Consider the following 13,096-nt stretch of genomic DNA (forward strand, 5'->3'; position numbering starts at 1 on the left):
CTAAAGGAAAGCCAAATAGTGCAACATATTTTTTATGGCAAAAATAAGAGGTGTTACAATTATCAGTAATTTGTAGGAACTTTTAATTCTATGGGAAGCCAAGGTGGCAGAATGTTGTGTCCCAAGGAAAGAAAATGAGGCAGGCATGAAAGCATGTATGCTAATACATATTTGCTCACAGACACATACACTTTCAGCTCTAAAGGGAATACATAAAAATTATGCTGCAGACAATATCTTTATACAAATTTATCATAGCATCTGTCAGCTCCATAATATGTTCATAAAACTAGGAACACGTGTTGTAACAGTATGCTCATTTCGGTATGCCCACTGTTGTTATCTCAACTTCTCTTGCTGCTAGCCTGGCTGTTGTCGATCAGATCATAGCCTCAGAAATCCTTGCTACTTCCACATCAAAATGCAAAGTTTAAATTTAAATACATCAAAGGTACAACTTGTGGCACAAAAAATAGAGGCAAATGACACTGTACTTGGAAAGATAATTCAAATAAAATGTCTAGAATTGGAAGGAACTCAGGAAAAATTTCATAGATTAGTGGGCATAAAGGGAGAAAATGTAAGAAGGTTAATGAGTTATTGATAAGAGTCTAATGCTGGCAAACATTTGGGTTGTACCAAAGTCAATGTGACCTCAATGTTACTTGGAATTTCTCCATAATGGCAGTGTAAGACATGGCATATAACAGTGCATGGTAAATTGTTTGACACATACTAGTAATTATAGCTATGTGAAATTCAAAAAACACGTATACCTACAAGTGGTTGTCTAAAAACGTTTGAGTCTTGTATGTTAAGCATTGTTACTTTTTTAGTCTATATGTCCTGAAAACTTCCAGTATTTTCCACAAAGATTTTAGTAGAGAAAGGATTTTTGTTATATTCACACTTTCAGTGGGTGCCATAAAGTATATTCTGTAAGTTTTACATGTGTAAAGACTGGACTGGCAAAATGCAATCTTAATTAAAAATCACTGGGCTTGGAATCTCTGAAATAATGGGGAAACTGGTTCTTGATGTATTTGGGAAAGAACAAGAAACACTTAAAATGCATGATTGAGGATGAATATTATAGTGCGAAAAGATAGGCTTTAGATTAATTTTCTAGTAAATAATAGGCAAGTGGAAGCATTTCTTTCTTCATGCATCTGTTAACTACCTATGATAATTAGAAAATAAATCATCTACTTCAAAACAATCTCATATATCACCTTGGTACTTAAAGAACAACGCAAGACTGAATCCTTGTTAAGTGGGATCAAAACATTTCAGCTGAACAACAAGAAAAGAAAAGGAAAGAATCCTCCAAACACTTTCACTCTGCCAGCGTTGGGATTTCTTCCAATTATTAGAAGAACTACATTAAGAAACAAATCACTCTCCTAATGCTGTTTGTATACTAATAGCCATTTCATTTAGCTTTTCATAGCTGAAAATTAAAGGCAGATGCTATGCAAGATGTTAAATTCAACATGTCCTATATATGAGACAATTTCTCTGAAAATACTGAAAAATGTATGTTAACCTTTCCTTTTCCTGGATACCTCTTGAGAGAAAATGACACAGAATTGTGCATTTCATTACACCAGCTAAAAAAATAACGAATATTACCAGCACCATAAACAGGATCACGATTTCTCCATAAGGTTATTTATTGTATAACTTTTAAACATTTAAAAAGTCACACAGACCGGGCGCAGTGGCTCACGCCTGTAATCCCAGCACTTTGGGAGGCCAAGGCGGGTGGGTCAACTGAGGTCAGGAGTTCGAGACCACCATAACCAACACGGTGAAACCCTGTTTCTACTAAAAATGCAAAAATTAGCCGGACATGATAGTGCACTCCTGTAATCCCAGATACTCCAGAGGCTGAGGCAGGAGAATTGCTTGGAACCCGGGAGGCCGAGGTTGGAGTGAGCGGAGATTGCACCACTGTACTCAAGCCTTGTCAACAGAGTGAGACTCTGTCTCAAAATAAATAAATAATTAAATAAAATAAAAAACAAATTTAAAAAAACAGAAAGCCCAGGTTCCTATGAGAATTTCTTTAGTAATTATAAGTAAAATCACACATTGTTTCTCTGAATAATATTGCTATAGTGTGTAGTTTCGAAGAAAAAATGCTTTCAGAAAGTCTGGGAAGTGAAAAATAAATGTGATAAATTGGAAAGAATATATCTATCTTCAGTATTATACGCAAACAGGTTTAAATTATGGTACTGATTCTAATGTTTATTTATGTCATAATCTAGAATTATAAAATTTTCTTGAGCTTCAAGTTCTGTATATCGTAAATAGAAATGATAAGAATAATTATAACAGCTACCATTATTAAGGAGAGCCTAATGTATTTCTGGCACTGAACCAGGTACATTGCATAGTAACCTGTAATTTTTTCAGTTCTCCTATTAAACAGATATTAGTATCTCAGTTTTTAACAGGAATAAAAACTGAACTGAGAAAAGGAAAGTAAAATGTGAATTATATCTACCCTGGAGGTTTTTTCAAGTATTAAAGGAAATTATGTTTCATTCAGTGATTAGTTGAGTACTGTGAAAAAAGAGCATATTTTTCAAATATTATTCTCCACAGTTCTCTATCCCACTCCACTTTTCTGCAGTATATCTTTCCTCAAACACAGAAGTCTCTTCAAACCCGTGACTGCCCATCCACATCACAGAAACTAGCATTTCAAAGTTTTAATGCTCTTCTTACTGACAAGCATCAATCCCTGATTCCACCCAAATGGACATCAAGGTCTCCAAAGCCTCTGATAGTGCTTCTTTTATGTTGTGGCTTATTACATTCCCTGACCTTGAGTTCTACTACTTTGTCCTTGCTGGGTTTAGAACACTCTCTCTTTTACATGTCTCTGAACATTCAACTCCTCCTAAATCCTGAGTATGACTTCTAGGAGCTTTGTTTTGTATTCAGTCTTTCTTTGCTATAATGTAATGTAAGGTGGAGAAATCCTGTAGCATTGCTTTTATGTATAGTCATTCTTCTGTAATTCTAAAATAAAATTTTTAAAAGGAAGGAAAGAGGAATAGAAAAAAGGAGGGAAAAATTGACCCTTATATGAAAGTAGACGAGCAATGAAATGAATAGACACACCAGATCACTATTGTGCTTATGTTGTTTTAGGTTCTTACCTGCGCACACATATTATTTTGCTTACTCCTAACAATAGTCCTGCAAATGAGGAATTCTCCTCAGTTTTATTTCAGGTAATTTTAGGTTTAAAAAAAGAAATGTTGAAATTATACTGCTAAATTAGAGATAGAGCAGGAATTTGATTCAGGTCTGTCTGACTATAAAATTGTTGTTCTTCCCAGCGATTCTTTTAGAAGAGGAAGGTTTAGATGCCAAGACAAGAATAGGGATAGTGAAATATAAAATACATGCAGGAGCCTCATCTGAGTGCCATAATCTATTTTTACAACCTCCAGACCACTTTAAACCACACCCAGCTCCCATGCAAACTGCGGTTCTGGCGTTGCCAATAATCATATCTGAATGGGATAGTCAAAGAGTGTACTTTTTCATCCCACATCAGCTTTGCCAATTAAATGCTCTGCTTTTAAACCTTGACCTCACTGCCTAACCCACTGTCTCCTTAAATGCAGAAGTGCCATATTAATATGTCGTAAGTTTTGTTTCAATGTTCATTGCAAACATTTGCCAGTTTCTCTCTCATTTCCTTTACCTATGAACGCAAGCCACTTGTTCTGAGCAAAGATAGTTGGCATAATTAACCTGATTATGTTACTTCCATTTCCTGTTTCTCCTTTATCTTTCCCATGCTTTTCCTTCATCTTAACTGTTGGCCTATTTTATTTTCATTTTTCTTATCACACTCACCATATTCTACCTTACGCAGCAGTTTATGGCACTTAGTCATAATTTCTACCCCTATGTGTAAGCTGTTTGAAAGACAAGGGCCAAGTTTGACTCAAGTCTGTATTTCTCTAACCTGATAGCCTACTCATAATAGTTTTCAATCAACAGTTATCAAAATACAGACAAATTCGGTATTCATACGTTTTTTCTATGGAAAAACTGAAAGTAGGAATGGAGGAAGGTTCAAACATTCTCCTCACCTGTCCTGATGATAAATCTGATTTACATTTGAAATATCTGGGTTAAAATCTCTTTTCAACATTTATGTGCTCTATCTCTGATCCAAGAGTACATTTCAAGTAAACATGTAAGAAACATACAAAATATTCAGTCATGCATTATTCTTAATGTATTTCTTTTACTTTCCCACCAAGCTTCAGAAAATGTTTTGCTTCATTACCTAAATGGATTTAATGATACAGTAAGCAAAATTATGTACAATAAAACTAAGCACTAGGAATTTTCAAGCTTACAGTGTGCATTTTTAAAGTCATTACTTACTCTACCATTAGAAATAATCATCATCAACTGTGCAAAATCACAAAATCTCCATGGTGCTAAGAATACCTCTATCAATAAACCTAGGAGTTATTTTCCATGTTAAACACACGAGAATTTAAAAAAGTATTATTAATTCCCAAAGGGCACTCTCATACAATCTGTTGCAAACAGAGTCTACTGCTACAGAAAATCAACACTCATTACTATTAACTATTAAGAAGCCTTTGCAGTTTAAACACTGACTTCCTTAAAAGGTAACTCAAAGGAAGTGTTCTTTAGTTCACATATTTCAATGACAATAATTCTCCCTAGGACATCAATTAAGCAAAATAAGCTGTGTTAAGTTTCCTAACCTCACCAAAGGTACATTTACCTTATCATTTCAAAACTAAAGATAAACTTCACCAAGATGAACGCTGCTGTTTTGTTTTTATTTTGTATCTCTTTATTTCCAAAAGAAAATAACTTCCTCAGTGAATTTTCTTCTGTCATGGTAATTCACTAGATGCTCATCCAACCATCTTTTCCCCCTTCCAGGTCTCTAGATAAGATCATATTTGCCCACCTTCCTTAAAATTAGAGATACTCATGTCTCTGAACCTGGAGAAGTGTGCCACTCCCAAGACTGATCCATTAAAAAGACAATTGGTGCTGCACTTCCTGTTCCTTATCTCATTGAGGAACAGAAAACACTCTAAGGTCTTAGGAGAGGCTGGAATTACAAGATGTAAGGAATCTGGGTCTCTGAGTCCCACAGAATGCCACCCCCAGGACACCCACACTGAATTATATAAGCAAACAGGCAATGTATGTTGGGTTAAAGCACTAAAATTCTGGGGCTCTTGATTACAACAGTTAGCATATTTCTGACCATACAAAAGGTCAGACCTGCCTTTTTCAAAGAAATATAGTCCTTTCATTTGATTAGTTTCTTTCTAGCCCATGTTGGTTAGAGACAATTCCTCCATAGAATGTCTGAAAGAGAAATGGGGAAATGAAGGATTTTTGTTAGTGTGGTGATGAATCCAGTTTCTGGTAGTTGTAACATACATTTCCCTAGGGGCTATGTGAGACCACTTGGGATAACAATTGAAAGTGTCTTAATGAATTAGAGGTAATGACATCTAATTCTCTGGGCCTAGTGCCATTGGAGACCCTTAGCCCATGACTTAATCAGCAAAACTGTCAAATTTAATCAAGACTTATGTTTTCTTTTCCCACGCACAGTTTTATCTTATAAACTGACTAAACATATATGAAACATTCTTTGGCCCATATATTTCTCAGAATATTTTCATAATGTGTTATTCTTATTTTCGAATGTAAACATAGAAAATATTTTCTTCCAATGCACACAAATATCTTCTTGAGTTCTACCATTCAGAAGGCAAAATAAAGAAAAGGGAGGAGGAGAAAAAAAAATCAATTTGGATGAGAATCTTTGCACACCATCAGTGGGTAGAAATCAATGTGAATCCTAATCAAACATGGATTTCACAGTGGGAATATATACAGCCCTGCATTACTCAAACAAATGGCTAGTGTGCTGTGAACAGTAGTAATTAGGCCTGAATTGCATTTGAATTAAAGCAGAGAGAATCCTACTGTTAATTTACTAAACTAAGATTGCTGGGGTGTTATAGCTTGTGCCACTTTATAGAAGACAAAGAGTTTAGTTTCTGAATCCACACCCTTCTGCACACATGTGCTGAAGTATTTTTTTTTCTTGCCTTTTAATTGTTTTCTTTGTTCTGGAAGCCAGCACTGGATATCAGAGAAGAGCTTAAGAGGGCTTAACAACCGCAGTGACTCCAAAGTTTACAGTTCAGTTGTGAATTAGAACTTGATTTGCCTACACTTTAGCTGTTATAACATCCGGTGTCTCTTAAGTACTCATATCAGACACATATACACACACACAAACACACACGCATACACAGAGCAAGAGTGCACGTGCATGCGCACGCGCAAAAGAGAGAGTGGAGGGAATCTCACACACCTTGAAATAAAATCCAAATAATAAAAGGAAAATGCTTTTTACTTCTAAAGAATTTATAGTCACTGCATGATAGAATTCTCGCTAAGAGATTCCATTCATTCTGACCTGTGTTGGGATTTTCTGAGGAATGCCACTGTGTATATTGATCCTCAGCTTTTACAACGTTGAAATGGAAATAGAGATCAGAAATTAGGTTAGTTTTTGTTTGTTTCTATGGGGTGCCCAAGATCAATGGGACTAGGGGTCTGTTTTAGTTTTTACACATGGATACATTTACTTTTCTGTTTTTTCGTTAATATCAGGCCAGGGTTATTTCTATTTTGATAACAAGCTATTTCATTTTGTTTGCAAAATTGTTTTCAAAATGAAACATTTTACTTCTGCTTGTAAAGACCTCCACCTTCTTTGCTTCTCTCATCAAAACAATATCCCCAGCTCCCCACTCCTAGCATACCAGGTACTAACTATTCTTCCAGGCAGCTAACAGAATTCTCCTCTTATGTTATTACATGCGTACCTGTGTGTGTGTGTATGCATGTGCATGTCTGAGCATGTGCTTATGTGTGCCTTTAATGAATGGTTCCTCTCCTCTAGTTAACTGTGGGCTCCACAAAGGCAGAAATCCTATTTATTTACTTTTTTTCTTTTGACGGAATCTTGCTCTGTCGCCCAGGCTGGAGTGCAATGGCGAAATCTGGGCTCACTGCAACCGCTGCCTCCTGGGTTAAAGCCTGCCTCAGCCTCCCGAGTAACTGGGATTACAGGCGTCCACCACCATACCTGGATAATTTTTTGTATTTTTAGTAGAGACGGGTTTTACCATGTTGATCTCAAACTCTTGACCTCAGATGATCAACTCGCCTCGGCCTCCCAAAGTGCTGAGATTATAGGCATGAGCCACCACACCTGGCCAGGAATCCTATTTCTGTGGGATTGTCATTGTATCCCCTGGCCCAGACATGTGGCCTCATGCAAGGTAAAATGTAATTAACATTTTTACTAAATAAATGAAATGCGATCATGCTTTTTAATTTTTGAAAAACCCGTTATGTTAATAAATATAACTCTAGCAAATCATTTTAAGACTATATATTTAATTTTATAAACATATCATAATTCAACAATGCCCACATACATATAGATATTTATCTGTTTTTGTTTTCTTTGCAGTTACCTACAATGGTGTAATGGACATTTATGTACATACATTTCGAGTACTAATTCCTCTCTTAGCATTAGTTCCTCAAAATGGAATGTTGAGTCAATAGTCGTATACAGTTTACCTGTGATACATATTTCTGATCTACTCCAATAAAAGTTGTGCAGATATATACACTCTCACCAAGTATAAATCAAAGTGCCTACTTATCTTAAGCTTTAATGACACTGTATACCATACCTATATTTTCACTTTTATTAGTTATGTGGTGAAAAATCAAGACTAGAGATACTTCGTTTCCTTATATCTTTTGGCCATTTTCTGACTTTTTAATATGTAAGGATTTTATTTTCAAAAGTGTATTCTGGTCTCTTTATGAACTTGCTAGGAAATAGAAAATCATGGTTGGAGAAGCAACTTGTAAAAACAAATACATAAGCAAACAGCTGCCTCAATTTCTGTCAGGTATTACAAATGAGATGCTGCAAATTATCAGTGGATTTAGAGTACCAGGTGGTTGCAGATTTGGGCTCAATTTTCTTATTCCACCAAAATATACACGACTTAGAAAAACTATCTCAAATCTTACAGGAATGCAGAATAAAATGGGAATAGCTTCAAGGCTTTGCTTTTATTTTTGGATTGAAAAATGAACAAACCGAGGAAAGAGAAAGCTAGATATCATATATAGGTCTTGAATTGAAAGATGTTGATATAGAGACAGGTACATGCCAGGTAAGTTAAAGTTTAAGGATACAGCTAATAAGAGAGGAAAAGGTTTAAAGGAATCAAGAATGTTGTCTTAGATAGATGTAGTTCACTTCTACTTAAAATTTGACTAGGTTCAAAGATCACGGTTTTTTGATCAGAATATTTCTCTCCAAGTTACATTGGTGAATATTTCCTTTTAGTGATTCAGCCTAACTAAAAATATAAATGAGATAAGTAACGATATAGGGAGAAACTCAAGTCAGACTAAATATATCAGAATTTTGCAGAAGAAAATTTTCATTATCCTGTCAATCACCACATGATGATAATCTTCTTTTTCAGCCTTTTCACTAAGTTAATTAAGATTTCCAAATATTCATAAGATTGAAAAATGCCAAAGGTTTGAAAAATAAAGTTTCACACTTTGATGTTACAAATCTGGGGATTATTAAAACTGTCTAATTTATAATTAAAACAAGACTGAAATTGTCTTTGAGTTACTCAGGTAAGTGGAAAGTTTTATTGCTTTAACATTATTGGGTACACATATCATTATATTCGTTTTCAGGAAAAAAAAAAATCCTGTATTAGTAATGCCACTTGCATGCTGCCATAATTACAAGCCTCTTATCTATTGATCATCATTGTATCTATATTCAAAGATAAAATCAACATACCCTCAAGTCTAAAAAGAATTCTTTATTTATCCCAGCCTTGAGCTAAGTATTAATTTAATTTTATTTTTTTCCTCTCTGTATTGTTTTCACTACAGCAGCCAATCAAATAGATGACACTGCTTTCATTATACAATCATTATTGTTGCTTTTGGGTGGTAGTGATAGTGTGTATGTAGGTACGTGTGCATACACATATATATACATGTGTGTGTCAAATGAATCTTCATATCAGAAACTTTATTAAATGAAAGATTGTTCCACTTAATTTCTTCTACTCTGGGTGTCTTCATTCGGTCACTAAGTGATTCTGAAAGCCTGTTAGGCATTATGTGCAGGGAGCTGTTTAGATCCTCCCATCTCTATGGGACCAGTGTATATATGAATGAAAACAGCTAACAAAGTCCTTGCTCTTATTGAGCATACAATGTAGCCCTTATCACAATGCCGTGCATCAAGTGGATCTAAATTATTTTTTTTAAATAAGAATAACTATTACTTAATTCAACTTTGGATTAGTCCCATAAATTATGTCTTATGTTAAGTCCAATCCAAAAGATAGAATTAAAAGCAGACATTTGGAAGATAGTAAGATTCAGACTATGCCTAGAAGGTAAATAAAGGTGCATAATAACTGCTTCTTGGGCAGCTTTTACAGTTGGCTAACGGGTTGTGCTTCTCTGACACCACTGGCAACATTGCTAACGCTTCTCTTAAATGGTTTTTCACATAAATTAAATAAATCTTCCTGTCACACATAGTCCAGAAGAGCTCAATGCTGCAAAGAAGAAGAATACACAACTCTCTCTGTCACAAACACACACACAAACACACACACACACACACCCAGCACACTCACACACACCCAGCACACACACATAGGCCCACACACACATAGGCACACACACACTCAGCACTAAAATCCAGCACACACACATATGCACATACACCCAGCACACACACACACACCCAGCACACACACACACAAACACACACACACACCCAGCACACTCACACACACCCAGCACACACACATAGGCGCACACACACATAGGCACACACACACTCAGCACTAAAATCCAGCACACACACATATGCACATACACCCAGCACACACACACACACCCAGCACACACACACACAAACACACACACACACCCAGCACACACACACACCCAGCACACACACATAGGCACACACACACATAGGCACACACACACACTCAGCACATACATCCAGCACACACACATATGCACATACACCCAGCACACACACACACACCCAGCACACACACACACAAACACACACACACACCCAGCACACACACACACACCCAGCACACACACACGTACACACACTCTACACACAATAGCCCTTATACTCAATTATTTGCTTTGAGACACTGTATTGAGACAGTTCATGTAAGAGTCTTTTCAATGAAATTATCCTACAAATGGATTCCAGGGTTATTTTGTTCATTTAATTTTATACAAACAGACCACAGAATTATTATTTCCGTAACAAATACTACCTATCTTACTATAACATTGCTTGTGATAACCTCCTACTTCCTGCGGATACCACTGAATTCCAGGGATCCAAGAGCACCAATCCCATTGTAGCCTTTGTAAGTGGTGTCCCCTGGAGTTGCTCAATGCACAATCTATGGCTGAATCATTGGTTTAGATGATGGCCTTTCCCCCTCTTGTCTAATAAAAGCAATAGTGGTGTTCTGCCAAAAAAAAAAAAAAAAAAAATCTGTGTTTTTCAGTTACTTGCTTAGCAAGCTCATGTAATAAATTATATGCTTCTAAAATTATCAGGAGTCAAATTATCTGAAGAACTTATTCAAAAGCACCTAAAAGAATGTTCAAAACATGTTTCTTACTCAAAACACTCTACCCAGAAAGTGATTATAAAGATCCATATGGTCCTTGTAATCTAATAATTGTGAATGTATAGATATTGCATTATCAATTACAGATATGCAAATGTATATTTTCATGGGGTCATTTGGAAATTTAAACATGTTTTACACATTTACTTGAAAAAGTACAAAGAACCTGGACACTGGTCATTAATAGCTGTTACTTTAATGTCCTTGGACATTGAGAAACCACTTCACTACATTTTTGTAATAGTTGGTTGAATTTGGCAGGTGGAATGTTGGCCTGGAGTAATTTAGTTGCATAAAATAAAATGAATTATATTAAACCCATCCACCATTCCAGGCCTATCTTCTCTGTCACCAGAAGCTACATATCTTGGTAACCATACCATAAAATTAATCTGTGAAACTGAAAGAGTTTACATATGAACATAACTAATACATTTAATTTCAAAATAAATTTAAATTAGATATTGACATTTTATGTGTTAACTAAAGTTAGTACTTACAGAAGTGATCTATAATTAATATTTCTAAAGATTCTCTTGTGAATAAGGCATTATGCTGGGTAGTTTGGAAAGAGAAAAGAAAACAAACACTGTCACTACCTTTGAAGACTTTATGATATAGAGTTATATATTAAAGACCAATATACTAATAGTTTTCCTCTTCTAGAAAGGAATGTGTTAAATGACATAATGCAGACATGAAAAAAGGCTTATGAGGGAGTTCGGAGACAGATTCTGGGTAGTGTGAGATTTTAGAAGAATCAATAAAAGAGTCGGAATTTGTACTGGACCTTAATGGAGGTGCAAGAATTTAACATGTCACGCTTGTAAAATACGATTTCTATATATGTATTTTCATGGCAATTCTTGATTGATAGGGACAAAGTGTTCCATGGATTGTGTTATATGTTTCCATTTGACAGACATATCTTACTTACTATGTCAACAAAACCTATAAAACACACTGGGAATCATCACGTGGGTATTCACAGTACACCTCTGTAAGGATATATTATGCAACTGTCATGGACTTGGCATTTCATCATAAAGTGCAATGTGGATTGGATTTATTTGCACAATAAAGCAACTAGTAGTTTGCTGAGTTTATGCATTCTGATTTTCTGACAGAAAAAGACAAGGGCATGAAGTAGAGTTGTTTCCATTATGAGAAAGAACAAGAATGAAACTTAAAGGAACTTTCTCATTGTCAATCTGGAGGGTCAGCCACTGACATATATTCAGATTAACTTATGGTGACAAGATATTATCATTGATGATATGGAAAAACACAGTTTCATTGAAAAGGAACTTCATCACATTAAAATATATTTATGTATCCATTCATCTAATAAATATTGATTGCCTTTGATGTGCATGTAAGAGAATTTCTCTCCTCTCACATTAGCTTATATTCTAGAACTGAGACACATATAAGAAACAAACAAATAAATACACAAGTATTTGCCATTTAGGGGTAAATCCTGTGCAGGAACTTAAAATCAGGTGAGAGAAAGTGAATGAGTGGCTGGAGAGACCTCTGTAAAGGGACATTTATCAAAAAACTAAATGATACTCCAATTCTAAAAGATCGTTTGCCTGTGATATCATTTAAGAAAAGTACATTACTAATTTTATGGAATACGTTATATAACTCAAGTCTTATAACTTTCTCTACATCGTGGGTAAGGGACAGAAAACAATGTATTCTCATTTAATATTTTAAGCATAACAGTTATTGTTAAGATAAAAATCGATGTGGAATTGCAAAATAAAGGTGTTATTCTCTAACTGGCTTATGTGTAGTTGTGCTTTCCCTTCCCTTGCTTTCTGTTCAGTTCGGTCCAGTACTGTCCCACCCTCCTCTCCCCTTCTCTTCTTTTGTCATCTTGCACATTCCTGTCTTTCTTTCCTACCTAAAATCTCAATCGGTGTCATGCAAACTGCTTATAATAGAGTAGCTATAGAAACAATTTCAAAATACATGGGCATAAGCCTTTTCAGGTGACTTTTTCAATAAGTCAAGTATATTTTATCATTAAATGTCTCATTTTTTATGATTATCATGTCAAATATATATAGTTCATTCTTTAATGGCAGCATTCCAAGCATTTTTATAATTATGTTATTTCTTTTCTGTTTCCCCGACCCCTCTGGGTAGATTTTTGCTGTATAATTTAAATAGGCCACTTCCTTTTTTTTCTATAGCAATTCAAACTTCTGTGTAAATCAGGATTC

At 35.3% G+C, this 13,096-nt stretch overlaps 1 protein-coding gene and 1 long non-coding RNA gene across 10 annotated transcripts in view; one reads left to right on the plus strand and one right to left on the minus strand.

The window, feature by feature from the left end:
- The window catches only part of PCDH7 (protocadherin 7), a 427,914-nt gene that overhangs the window by 121,019 nt on the left and 293,799 nt on the right, over positions 1-13,096 (minus strand). The gene's annotated exons all lie outside the window — the stretch shown is intronic.
- The window catches only part of LOC126955098 (uncharacterized), a 32,428-nt gene that overhangs the window by 11,187 nt on the left and 8,145 nt on the right, over positions 1-13,096 (plus strand). The window lies entirely within an intron of this gene.

The sequence above is a fragment of the Macaca thibetana genome, chromosome 5 (genome assembly GCF_024542745.1).
Source record: "Macaca thibetana thibetana isolate TM-01 chromosome 5, ASM2454274v1, whole genome shotgun sequence".
Taxonomy (NCBI): Eukaryota; Metazoa; Chordata; class Mammalia; order Primates; family Cercopithecidae; genus Macaca; species Macaca thibetana.